We start from the raw sequence: 14,135 nt of genomic DNA on the forward strand, positions 1-14,135 counted from the left end.
TATTGAAGAAAGGCGGGGCAGTTGGCTAGGACAAATTAGATAGGACAATTAGATGGCCATTATTTAATATTCCTCTATTTTCACTTCTCCTTTCTCTGGTAACGGTCTGGTGAGGTCTCTCTCTATTCCTCCTTCTGCCCCTGTTCTGTTGTCTGGTGCCCTAGGGAGAGATGTTTACACAGAAAAGAGGAGAGAGTGGTAGAGGAAAAATGGATAGGATAGAGAGATATACAAAAGGATTGGAATAGATGGAGATGGAAAGAGAGAAAACAGGATGGACAGAAACATTTAAATGAGAAACAGAGGAAGTGAGGGAGGGAGAAAGGAAAAATCAGAGATGGAGAGGGAGGGAGGACGTCACACCTGTCCAAACGAAGCGTGTCTGGCACCTTGCACCTGCGCCCCCACCTGTCACTCAGTGGCTGAGTCATGTTAGTGAATACTAAGCAGTTTCTCCTGTCACCATCCTGCCTCGCTGGCTGTCTGGCTTACTGCTGGGAGACAATTACTGGGTGATACCAAGCATCTCCCTGCCTAATTACATGTAAATCTTTATCATATGGATGGTTCTATGGTAAACAGGTCCTGTCAGCTATGTGACGTCTCATTATGGGTGGAGAGGTAGAGGTGATAGAGTGTATAGCTGTGGAGCAGGCAGTTAGGGAGAAGGACTCTAAGTGTTTATAACCTCAGTTTATGTGTTCTTTTCACTCCCTATCTCTCTTTCTTATTCCATCCTTTCTTATTTGTCTCTTTCTCTATCCTCAGATATAAATGAGCTTAGCGATGCCCAAGGAGGTTTGGAGGTCTGTGTTTCTTAAACAGTGGCTTCTAAATCATGGTTGCCATTCTTTAATCCCACAACACGTTCTCACTTCTCTTTCTGCCTCTGTCACACAGAAGGACCGATTATCCATTTGAAACCTCATTGCTTGACGCCACATGCAGAGTAGAACACAGTTTCCCTCTAGTTGCCAGGTTGGCCAGCTGACAGCTTTTATTAACTATTAACCAGGCTTGTGCCTGCTCAGCAGAGAAAGAGAGGAGTAAATCACTGTAAGGGATTCATGGTCTGTCAACCAGGATCCTGCAATAACCATTCAGTTAGGTTACATTAGAACACAGAGCAGGGGAACAGTAGGACGTAGCTCCATACACTGGGATAGTACTGTTGCTCCGAGGAATTTATTGACTGCCATCAACCTGTGGTCTAATATTTTGTAAAAGAGGAAGAAGATTGATGAGCAGGGTCCACCCTCCCCATTTATTTGAGATTGAGTTCTGCGGATTTCTCCTAATGTGTCTGTGGGATATACTCATCTGGGGTCATTTTTTTGCCACTTCAATCCCCAAAGATTAGGTCATTTTTTTGTCTCCTCTGCTATATTCTAATGGAAAACACCATCCATGTGTTTATCTCAAACTGCAAACCGAGATCCTACCCCAGCACTTTGAAACAGTATTTAAAAACGAGGTACCAGGGTACTTTCAGTAACTGGCGACGAGGCCACTCAGTGGACAGCCATCAATAAGGACACATGTTTTCCAGTGGTCATATGACAATGTAGCCAACTATATTTCAGCCTTACAGAACCCAGTAGTGAGGCAACACTTCCATCTACTGGATATCTAATGTATGAACATTTCATGTGAGGGGTAGATAAACATTTTTTTAAATAATTATCTTGGAGCAGTTAGAGAATCTGAATGTAGCTCCCCACTGTAAAGCTCTAATGCAACTACAATGGATGAATGGCAGGTGAAAAGGTGCAGGTTTTGGTCATGTTATCTGTCCCTCTACAAACCATTTCTAATCAGTTGAGAGGAAGGCTTCATTCACACAGGCAGCCAAATTCTGATATTATTTTTTCCACTCATTGATCTTTTGACCAATCACGTCAGAACTTTCGCAAAAGACCATATATAAATATATATTTTTAGAGAAGGAAATGTGATTAAAGAATTTAAAACTGCATCCTTAATCATTCCCTCCTTGACGTAGGCCTAACATAACTGATCTAATGTAATTGGACAAGTGAAAGCAAAGGCACCACCATATAGCTTTCACTGTCCAGTCATGTCTCATCAGTAACTACTTCAGTGGTCGAAAGGAAGGATACATTTTATAAACTGTACCTTGCTTGGGCTCTGACGTTGCCAGGCCCTAAAATGAGTACACCCTGCCCTCTTCTGGTGGTTTAGGGGAACAGCCAATGTACATGGTTTACGTCATTGTTTCTGATGATTTCCACTTATAAAAAATATTAGGTCATGCTGACTGGCACCAATCACATCTGAGAGAGTCTCCTCTGGTTGTGTGAGCCCACTGTAAGTGGCTATGATTCAGTGGCTGCATGAGTGAGGGCCACGTGTTATACATATCATATCAGAGTATAATGGGGAACATTTCGCTGCTCTTGCAGAAGCTTGCTGATTTAGTAATAGCAATAATAATAATTCATTAGTGGGCAAAATAAGAGAAACTTTCAAAACAAGTGACCTTGGTTCTCGACATTGCATCAGCCTTCACTGTGTTGGAATAAAATGACAGATCAGCAATGCCCAACCATAACAGTCTACATCATCTAACAACCTATTTAACATCCCATATTAAATCGATTGATCCGTTTCTGATAGAGCAGAATAGGTAGCCTATAGCCGATTCTACTCTGACCCAGCGTCACTATGCAAGTTTCGATTGCTATAGCCTACGAGTGGACTACTATTTGGATTGCCTTGGACTGGCATGAAATCGACGAAACAGCACAACGACAATTAACAATCTAAGGCTGTGCGCAGTTGACTCCCTGAATATTAACGATAAAGGTCGGATGATAATTTAGTAGCCTAACATTATCAGATTAAAACGTTTAGTGAGGCTGGTTTCAAGAATTTATCCTAACCCTTTTTCGTCATGACCACACGGCGTTACGTCGGATGAGCCTCATCAAACCGTCAGTTTGGTATCGATACAAAATCGAGTTTATTAGGCAAAAACCCCGAATATTATTTGCGCGATAAAAATAATAATAACGCGAGAGTTTGCAAGTTGCCAGAAGACTGTAGTTGCAGCTGTCAAAGGAAGAGTGGATACGCGCATGACTCAACACACATTACTGTAGCCTATTACTGTACACGGCCGCGAAGATAATTTCCGTATAAAACCCCGAAATAATCCCGAGGTAAGGAACCGCAGACTGCACCGAAAGCGACCGAGGTCGAATATTTTAATTCCTTTTTTCCTCTGGTTCATTTTCTTTTACTCTAACCAACTCGCTTGCAGCTGTTGAAAATTACTGCACTAAACATATTTTTGTGACTCCCTTTAGCTCCAGCCATTGCAAGGATTTTTTTTTTTACTCCTCCTTCATATTAAAGTCGCCATTTTGCTTCACTGCCTATATAAAACCTTCTTGTATTTTAATGTTTTCTTCAAGGAGTCGGAGACGTCTCTATCTTTCCTGCGTGTCTCCGGATATTCACATTTCTTGAGTTTTCCAACGAGACGATTGAGATTAAAGAAGTGCCTCGTGGTTGCCATATTAATGCACGAAAGGGGGAAAAGTGGATGCTGGAAATAAGGTGAACGTCTTTAGGATTTTAATTGGCATCTCCTTTCCCCTCCTCCTCCTCCCTCTTCCTCATCTTCTTCATCTCCCCTCGTCTTTCCTCGGATTCAAAACGGGGACTAGGCGCGTGGCTAACGACCGTGACGACTGTCAGTCCGTCTCCATCGAAGCCCCCGACCAGACCCGCTTGGAACAGCAGGTGTGATGGCCATGTAAAGACCGGGAAAGGCGCATATACCGCGCGAGGTGTAGCCCTACCGCCTGACCCCCACGTGGGTGACCCCGGCCACCCGGCGGCTCGTGTTGGGTGACTCCCGACATTGCAGGTAGGTGTGGCCTTCTAGAACCCCATGTCCCTATTATTAATCAACGGCACAGTAAACATTGTAGCCAACAGCATTCGAATGCACCAATGTATCAATCGAAACAGTCCACAAACAATGTTGCTGCAATGTAACCATCTTCAAGTAGAGGAGACAGAAGCAAGTCAAACTGCTGTTGCAGCCTATGTGACCTAGGAGGTGAATAGGGCAATTTGTCTGTGCAGCCTTCAAACATCAAAGTGTTTTTGTGTGTAAGTGCTCAATTCCAAAATACCTCAGTTCTTTCACTTTGCAGCTGTTTCTGGGGTTCTGCTTTGGTTTCAGCCAGCTGTATGAGGTACTGATTTATAACTGTCATGACTAGGTTAGTAGACTATCAAATGTATGTCACACTGCTAAAGTAGTGGGATAATAGCCTATAGCTGTAATGTAGTAGTAACAGTGTTGTAGTATGACAGTAATAAAGTGGGATTACTTAACTCAGAACCTGTGTGTGTGTGTGTGTGTGTGTGTGTGTGTGTGTGTGTGTGTGTGTGTGTGTGTGTGTGTGTGTCTTATCTCCCTGCCAGTCCTAACTGTGTGGAAGTGTGGAAGTTGTGCATTCACTGATCTGGGTGTATAGTAAGCTACTGTGAATTTAGAATAAAATAATATTTAGTTTAATTAAACTGTATTGCAAATCAGAAAATCAATAAAAATGAATTTGTTTTAGTGTCAACAATATTATAGACATGACAATGAGGGTAAGTCACAATAGGGACACAATAGACTGGGTACATATACAGTATCAGTAGAGAACGGCTCATAAATATGGCTGGAATGGAGTCAATGAAATGGTGTCAGACACATGGAAACCACCTCTTTTATGTTTTTTTTGTACCATTCTGATGACTCCCTTCCAGCCATTATTATGAGCTATCCACCCCTCAGCAGCCTCCACCGTCATATACTGTATGTATATCTTAGGACAGTGAATGTGCATAATGTCTGTCTGGCACTCTGGCCTATTTTACAAATCTTGTATCACACCCTCATCCCTGCTTCTCTAGTAGTATGGATCTACCCATATCTTTACAGAGGAAGAAGTAAAACCTGGTTTGAGCAATATACCTCCCTTGCCTTGTAATACACATGGTCCAGGGCGTGTGTGTTTGTGCCTAGTCCAACTAGCTCTCACAGTCTCACATCAGAATTCAATATACCTCCATTGCCTTGTAATACACATGGTCCAGGGCGTGTGTGCATGCATGTCCAACAAGCTCTCACAGTCTCACATCAGAATTCAATGTTCATCCATGTTGCTCAAACGTCAATGTTCAAAGTGTTTAACTTCTTACGGCTGAGATCCCGCTAACGGGATCGATATGACAACAGCCAGTGAAAGTGCAGGGCGCCAAATTCAAACAACAGAAATCTCATAATTAAAATTCCTCAAACATACAAGTATTTTACACCATTTTAAAGATAAACTTGTTGTTAATCCCACCACAGTGTCCGATTTCAAAAAGGCTTTACGACGAAAGCACACCAAACAATTATGTTCGGTCAGTACCTAGTCACAGAAAAACACAGCCATTTTTCCAGCCAAAGAGAGGAGTCACAAAACGCAGAAATGGAGATAAAATTAATCACTAACCTTTGATCTTCATCAGATGACAATCATAGGACTTCATGTTACACAATAAATGTGTGTTTTGTTCGATAAAGTTCATATTTATATCCAAAGATCTGAGTTTACATTGGCGCGCTATGTTCAGTAATGTTTTGCTTCCAAAACATCCGGTGATTTTGCAGAGAGCCACATCAATTTACAGAAATACTCATAATAAACATTGATAAAAGATACAAGTGTTATGCATGGAACTTTAGATAAACTTCTCCTTAATGCAACCGCTGTGTCAGATTTCAAAAAAACTTTACAGAAACATCACACCATGCAATAATCTGAGTACGGCGCTCAGACATAAAAACAAGCCATGCAGATACCTGCCATGTTGTGGAGTCAACAGAAGTCAGAAATAGCATTATAAATATTCACTTACCTTTGATCTTCATCAGAATGCACTCCCAGGAATCCCAGTTCCACACTAAATGTTTGTTTTGTTTGATAAAGTCCATCATTTATGTCCAAATACTTCCTTTTTGTTTGCGCGTTTAGTTCACAAATCAATATTCACGACCCGCAGGCCAGACGAAAAGTCAATAAGTTCCATTACAGTTGGTAGAAACATGTCAAGCGATGTATAAAATCAATCTTTAGGATGTTTTTAACATAAATCTTCAATAATGTTAATTCCTTTGTCTTTAGAAAGGAAAAGGAACGCAGCTACCTCTCACGGGAGCACGCCTGACTGAGCTCATGACATTCTGCCAGACCTCTTACTCAATCAGCTCTCATTCTCTCCTCCTTCACAGTAGAAGCCTGAAACAAGGTTCTAAACACTGTTGACATCTAGTGGAAGCCTTATGAAGTGCAATCGGACCAAACATACACTGTATCTTGGATAGGCAAAGAATTGAAAAACTACAACCTCAGATTTCCCACTTCCTGGTTGGATTTTTTTCTCAGGTTTTTGCCTGCCATATGAGTTCTGTTATACTCACAGACATCATTCAAACTGTTTTCTATCCAAATATACTAATACTATGTATATCTTAGCTTCTGGGCCTGAGTAGCATCCAGTTTACTCTGGGCACCTTATTCATCCAAGCTACTCAATACTGCCCCCCAGCCATAAGAAGTTTTAAGGTTAAGTTTAGACATTAACTCAGAATTTTTAAGGTTAAGTTTAGGCACTAACTCCAAAATGTTAAGGTTAGCCATTAACTGAATGGTTAAGGTAAGGGTTAAGTTTAGACATTAACTGAATGGTTAAGATAAGGGTTAAGTTTTGGGATAGGTTTAAAACCAACCTCTTTGTCGCTGGATTCAAACTTGAAACCTTTGGAATCAGACACAGGTGCTTATACCCATCCTCCAACCCGCTCACTAGGGGTAGTGGCTGTTATCTCAATCAAACTGCACACTGCCCTAACCCATCTGGAGAAGAGGAATACCTACGTGAGAATGCTGTTCATCGACTACAGCTCAGCATTTAACACCAAAGTACCCTCCAACCTCATCATCAAGCTCGAGACCCTGGGTCTCGACCCCGCCCTGTGCAACTGGGTACTGCACTTCCTGACGGGCCGTCCCCAGGTGGTGAGGGTAGGTAACAACATCTCCACCCCGCTGATCCTCAACACTGGGGCCCCAGAAGGGTGCGTTCTGAGCCCTCTCCTGTACTCCCTGTTCACCCACGACTGCGTGGCCATGCATGCCTCCAACTCAATCATCAAGTTTGCGGACGACACTACAGTGATAGGCTTGATTACCAACAACGACGAGACGGTCTACAGGGAGGAGGTGAAGGCCCTCGGAGTGTGGTGCTAGGAAAATAACCTCACACTCAACGTCAATAAAACTAAGGAGATGATTGTGGACATCAGGAAACAGCAGAGGGAGCACCCCCCTATCCACATCGATGGGATAGTAGTGGAGAGGGTAGTAAGTTTTAAGTTCCTCGGCGTACACATCACAGACAAACTGAATTGGTCCATCCACACAGACAGCGTTGTGAAGAAGGCGCAGCAGCTCAACCTCAGGAGGCTGAAGAAATTTGGCTTGTCACCAAAAGCACTCACAAACTTCTACAGATGCACAATCGAGAGCATCCTGTCGGGCTGTATTTCCGCCTGCTACGACAACTGCTCTGCCCACAACCGTAAGGCTCTCCAGAGGGTAGTGAGGTCTGCACAACGCATCACCGGGGGCAAACTACCTGCCCTCCAGGACACCTACACCACCCAATGTCACAGGAAGGCCATAAAAATCATCAAGGACAACAACCACCCGAGCCACAGCCTGTTCACCCCGCTATCATCCAGAAGGCGAGGTCAGTACAGGTGCATCAAAGCAGGGCTCGAGAGACTGAGAAACAGCTTCTATCTCAAGGCCATCAGACTGTTAAACAGCCACCACTAACATTGAGTGGATGCTGCCAACACACTGACTCAACTCCAGCCACTTTAATAATGGGAATTGATGGGAAATGATGTAAAATATATCACTAGCTGTTACGGCTTTCTAGGTGTGAAGGAGAGTCGGACCAAAATGCGGCGTGTAGATTGCGATCCATGTTTATTCAACTGAAGCAACACAAATCTAAATACAAACACTACAAAACAATAAACGTAACGAAAACCAAAACAGCCTAATACTGGTGCAAATAAACACAGAACAAGGACATCAGGACACTAAGGACAATCACCCACGAAACACTCAAAGAATATGGCTGCATATGGTAGCCTAGTGGTTAGAGCGTTGGACTCGTAACCGAAAGGTTGCAAGTTTGAATCCCCCAGCTGACAAGGTACAAATCTGTCGTTCTGCCCCTGAACAGGGGCAGTTAACCCACTGTTCCTAGGCCGTCATTGATAATAAGAATTTGTTCTTAACTGACTTGCCTAGTAAAATAAAGGTAAAAATATATATATATATGGTTCCCAATCAGAGACAACGATAAACACCTGCCTCTGATTGAGAACCACTTCACACAGCCATAGACTTAACTAGAACACCCCACTAAGCTACAATACAAACACACCACATACAAAAACCCATGCCACACCCTGGCCCGACCAAATAAATGAAGATAGACACAAAATACTTTGACCAGGGCGTGACAGAACCCCCCCCCCCAAGGTGCGGACTCCCGGACGCACACCAAAAACCATAGGGAAGGGTCCGTCTGTCCATGGTGGCGGCGCGGGACGTGGACCCCACTCTATCAAAGTCTTAGTCCCTTCTCCTCGCGTCCTTAGATAGTCCAACCTCGCCGCCGACCATGGCCTAGTAGTCCTCACCCAGAACCCCACTGGACTGAGGGGTAGCTTGGGACTGAGGGGTAGCTCGGCACTGAGAGGAAGCTCAGCATTGAGAAGAAGCTCAGCACTGAGAGGAAGCTCAGGCAGGTAGTTGGATCTGGCAGATCCTGGCTGACTGGCTGATCTGGAAGAGTCTGGCTGACTGGCGGATCCTGGCGGATCTGGAAGAGTCTGGTTGACTGGCGGATCTGGAAGAGTCTGGCTGACTGGCGGATCTGGAAGAGTCTCGCAGACTGGCGCAGACTGACGTATCTGGAAGAGTCTGGCTGACTGGCGGATCTGGAAGAGTCTGGCTGACTGGCGGATCTGGAAGAGTCTGGCTGACTGGCGGATCCTAGTTGACTGGCAGATCTGGAAGAGTCTGGCTGACTGGCGGATCCTAGTTGACTGGCAGATCTGGAAGAGTCTGGCTGACTGGCAGATCTGGAAGAGTCTGGCTGACAGGCGTATCCTGGCAGACTGGCGGATCTGGAAGAGTCTGGCTGACTGGCGGATCTGGAAGAGTCTGGCTGACTGGCGGATCTGGAAGAGTCTGGCTGACTGGCGGAACTGGAAGAGTCTGGCTGACTGGCGGATCCTAGTTGACTGGCAGGTCTGGCAGAGTCTGGCTGACTGGCAGATCTGGAAGAGTCTGGCTGACTGGCAGATCTGGAAGAGTCTGGCTGACTGGCGGATCCTGGCGGATCTGGAAGAGTCTGGTTGACTGGCGGATTGGGAAGAGTCTGGCGGATCTAGAAGAGTCTGGCTGACTGGCAGATCTGGAAGAGTCTGGCTGACTGGCGGATCTGGAAGAGTCTGGCGGATCTGGAAGAGTCTTGCTGACTGGCGGATCTGGAAGAGTCTGGCTGACTGGCAGATCTGGAAGAGTCTGGCTGACTGGCGGATCCTAGTTGACTGGCAGATCTGGAAGAGTCTGGCTGACAGGCGTATCCTGGCAGACTGACGTATCTGGAAGAGTCTGGCTGACTGGCGGATCTGGAAGAGTCTGGCTGACTGGCGGATCCTAGTTGACTGGCAGATCTGGAAGAGTCTGGCTGACTGGCGGATCTGGAAGAGTCTGGCTGACTGGCGGATCTGGAAGAGTCTGGCTGACTGGCGGATCCTAGTTGACTGGCAGATCTGGAAGAGTCTGGCTGACTGGCGGATCTGGAAGAGTCTGGCTGACTGGCGGATCTGGAAGAGTCTGGCTGACTGGCGGATCCTAGTTGACTGGCAGATCTGGAAGAGTCTGGCTGACTGGCAGATCTGGAAGAGTCTGGCTGACTGGCAGATCTGGAAGAGTCTGGCTGACTGGCGGATCCTAGTTGACTGGCAGATCTGGAAGAGTCTGGCTGACAGGCGTATCCTGGCAGACTGACGTATCTGGAAGAGTCTGGCTGACTGGCTGATCTGGAAGAGTCTGGCTGACTGGCGGATCTGGAAGAGTCTGGCTGACTGGCGGATCTGGAAGAGTCTGGCTGACTGGCGGAACTGGAAGAGTCTGGCTGACTGGCGGATCCTAGTTGACTGGCAGATCTGGAAGAGTCTGGCTGACTGGCAGATCTGGAAGAGTCTGGCTGACTGGCAGATCTGGAAGAGTCTGGCTGACTGGCGGATCCTAGTTGACTGGCAGATCTGGAAGAGTCTGGCTGACTGGCAGATCTGGAAGAGTCTTGCTGACTGGCGGATCTGGAAGAGTCTGGCTGACAGGCGTATCCTGGCAGACTGACGTATCTGGAAGAGTCTGGCTGACTGGCGGATCTGGAAGGGTCTGGCTGACTGGCGGATCTGGAAGAGTCTGGCTGACTGGCGGATCCTAGCTGACTGGCGGATCTGGAAGAGTCTGGCTGACTGGCAGATCTGGAAGAGTCTGGCTGACTGGCAGATCTGGAAGAGTCTGGCTGACTGGCGGATCCTAGTTGACTGGCGGATCTGGAAGAGTCTGGCTGACTGGCGGATCTGGAAGAGTCTGGCTGACTGGCGGAACTGGAAGAGTCTGGCTGACTGGCGGATCCTAGTTGACTGGCAGATCTGGAAGAGTCTGGCTGACTGGCAGATCTGGAAGAGTCTGGCTGGCAGATCTGGAAGAGTCTGGCTGACTGGCGGATCGGGAAGAGTCTGGCGGATCTAGAAGAGTCTGGCTGACTGGCAGATCTGGAAGAGTCTGGCTGACTGGCGGATCTGGAAGAGTCTGGCGGATCTGGAAGAGTCTTGCTGACTGGCGGATCTGGAAGAGTCTCGCTGACTGGCGCAGACTGACGTATCTGGAAGAGTCTGGCTGACTGGCGGATCTGGAAGAGTCTGGCTGACTGGCGGATCTGGAAGAGTCTGGCTGACTGGCGGATCCTAGTTGACTGGCAGATCTAGAAGAGTCTGGCTGACAGGCGTATCCTGGCAGACTGACGTATCTGGAAGAGTCTGGCTGACTGGCGGATCTGGAAGAGTCTGGCTGACTGGCGGATCTGGAAGAGTCTGGCTGACTGGCGGATCTGGAAGAGTCTGGCTGACTGGCGGATCTGGAAGAGTCTGGCTGACTGGCGGAACTGGAAGAGTCTGGCTGACTGGCGGATCCTAGTTGACTGGCAGGTCTGGCAGAGTCTGGCTGACTGGCAGATCTGGAAGAGTCTGGCTGACTGACGGATCCTGGTGGATCTGGAAGAGTCTGGTTGACTGGCGGATCGGGAAGAGTCTGGCTGACTGGCGGATCCTAGTTGACTGGCAGATCTGGAAGAGTCTGGCTGACTGGCGGATCTGGAAGAGTCTGGCTGACTGGCGGATCTGGAAGAGTCTGGCTGACTGGCGGATCCTAGTTGACTGGCAGATCTGGAAGAGTCTGGCTGACTGGCAGATCTGGAAGAGTCTGGCTGACTGGCAGATCTGGAAGAGTCTGGCTGACTGGCAGATCTGGAAGAGTCTGGCTGACTGGCGGATCCTAGTTGACTGGCAGATCTGGAAGAGTCTGGCTGACTGGCAGATCTGGAAGAGTCTTGCTGACTGGCGGATCTGGAAGAGTCTGGCTGACAGGCGTATCCTGGCAGACTGACGTATCTGGAAGAGTCTGGCTGACTGGCGGATCTGGAAGAGTCTGGCTGACTGGCGGATCTGGAAGAGTCTGGCTGACTGGCGGATCCTAGTTGACTGGCAGATCTGGAAGAGTCTGGCTGACTGGCGGATCTGGAAGAGTCTGGCTGACTGGCGGATCTGGAAGAGTCTGGCTGACTGGCGGATCCTAGTTGACTGGCAGATCTGGAAGAGTCTGGCTGACTGGCAGATCTGGAAGAGTCTGGCTGACTGGCAGATCTGGAAGAGTCTGGCTGACTGGCAGATCTGGAAGAGTCTGGCTGACTGGCGGATCCTAGTTGACTGGCAGATCTGGAAGAGTCTGGCTGACTGGCAGATCTGGAAGAGTCTTGCTGACTGGCGGATCTGGAAGAGTCTGGCTGACAGGCGTATCCTGGCAGACTGACGTATCTGGAAGAGTCTGGCTGACTGGCGGATCTGGAAGAGTCTGGCTGACTGGCGGATCTGGAAGAGTCTGGCTGACTGGCGGATCCTAGTTGACTGGCAGATCTGGAAGAGTCTGGCTGACTGGCAGATCTGGAAGAGTCTGGCTGACTGGCAGATCTGGAAGAGTCTGGCTGACTGGCGGATCCTAGTTGACTGGCAGATCTGGAAGAGTCAGGCTGACTGGCAGATCTGGAAGAGTCTGGCTGACTGGCGGATCTGGAAGAGTCTGGCTGACAGGCGTATCCTGGCAGACTGACGTATCTGGAAGAGTCTGGCTGACTGGCGGATCTGGAAGAGTCTGGCTGACTGGCGGATCTGGAAGAGTCTGGCTGACTGGCGGATCTGGAAGAGTCTGGCTGACTGGCGGAACTGGAAGAGTCTGGCTGACTGGCGGATCCTAGTTGACTGGCAGATCTGGAAGAGTCTGGCTGACTGGCAGATCTGGAAGAGTCTGGCTGACTGGCAGATCTGGAAGAGTCTGGCTGACTGGCGGATCCTAGTTGACTGGCAGATCTGGAAGAGTCTGGCTGACTGGCAGATCTGGAAGAGTCTTGCTGACTGGCGGATCTGGAAGAGTCTGGCTGACAGGCGTATCCTGGCAGACTGACGTATCTGGAAGAGTCTGGCTGACTGGCGGATCTGGAAGGGTCTGGCTGACTGGCGGATCTGGAAGAGTCTGGCTGACTGGCGGATCCTAGCTGACTGGCGGATCTGGAAGAGTCTGGCTGACTGGCAGATCTGGAAGAGTCTGGCTGACTGGCAGATCTGGAAGAGTCTGGCTGACTGGCAGATCTGGAAGAGTCTGGCTGACTGGCGGATCCTAGTTGACTGGCAGATCTGGAAGAGTCTGGCTGACTGGCAGATCTGGAAGAGTCTTGCTGACTGGCGGATCTGGAAGAGTCTGGCTGACAGGCGTATCCTGGCAGACTGACGTATCTGGAAGAGTCTGGCTGACTGGCGGATCTGGAAGAGTCTGGCTGACTGGCGGATCTGGAAGAGTCTGGCTGACTGGCGGATCCTAGTTGACTGGCAGATCTGGAAGAGTCTGGCTGACTGGCAGATCTGGAAGAGTCTGGCTGACTGGCAGATCTGGAAGAGTCTGGCTGACTGGCGGATCCTAGTTGACTGGCAGATCTGGAAGAGTCTGGCTGACTGGCAGATCTGGAAGAGTCTGGCTGACTGGCGGATCTGGAAGAGTCTGGCTGACAGGCGTATCCTGGCAGACTGACGTATCTGGAAGAGTCTGGCTGACTGGCGGATCTGGAAGAGTCTGGCTGACTGGCGGATCTGGAAGAGTCTGGCTGACTGGCGGAACTGGAAGAGTCTGGCTGACTGGCGGATCCTAGTTGACTGGCAGATCTGGAAGAGTCTGGCTGACTGGCAGATCTGGAAGAGTCTGGCTGACTGGCAGATCTGGAAGAGTCTGGCTGACTGGCGGATCCTAGTTGACTGGCAGATCTGGAAGAGTCTGGCTGACTGGCAGATCTGGAAGAGTCTTGCTGACTGGCGGATCTGGAAGAGTCTGGCTGACAGGCGTATCCTGGCAGACTGACGTATCTGGAAGAGTCTGGCTGACTGGCGGATCTGGAAGGGTCTGGCTGACTGGCGGATCTGGAAGAGTCTGGCTGACTGGCGGATCCTAGCTGACTGGCGGATCTGGAAGAGTCTGGCTGACTGGCAGATCTGGAAGAGTCTGGCTGACTGGCAGATCTGGAAGAGTCTGGCTGACTGGCGGATCCTAGTTGACTGGCGGATCTGGAAGAGTCTGGCTGACTGGCGGATCTGGAAGAGTCTGGCTGACTGGCGGAACTGGAAGAGTCTGGCTGACTGG

The 14,135-nt window shown here is 48.5% G+C and overlaps 1 protein-coding gene across 5 annotated transcripts in view; it reads left to right on the forward strand.

Moving 5' to 3' along the window:
- Positions 1–2,731: 2,731 nt before the first annotated feature.
- The window catches only part of znf512b (zinc finger protein 512B), an 89,841-nt gene continuing 78,437 nt past the window's right edge, over positions 2,732–14,135 (forward strand). For 2 of the 5 annotated variants that reach the window (XM_064956513.1, XM_064956517.1), the window contains exons 1-2: positions 3,224–3,582; positions 3,693–3,895. The gene's annotated coding sequence lies outside the window, so the exon portion shown is untranslated. The other 3 variants (XM_064956514.1, XM_064956516.1, XM_064956515.1) reach the window with 3 other exon arrangements.

The sequence above is a fragment of the Oncorhynchus masou genome, chromosome 33, assembly GCF_036934945.1.
Source record: "Oncorhynchus masou masou isolate Uvic2021 chromosome 33, UVic_Omas_1.1, whole genome shotgun sequence".
Taxonomy (NCBI): domain Eukaryota; kingdom Metazoa; phylum Chordata; class Actinopteri; order Salmoniformes; family Salmonidae; genus Oncorhynchus; species Oncorhynchus masou.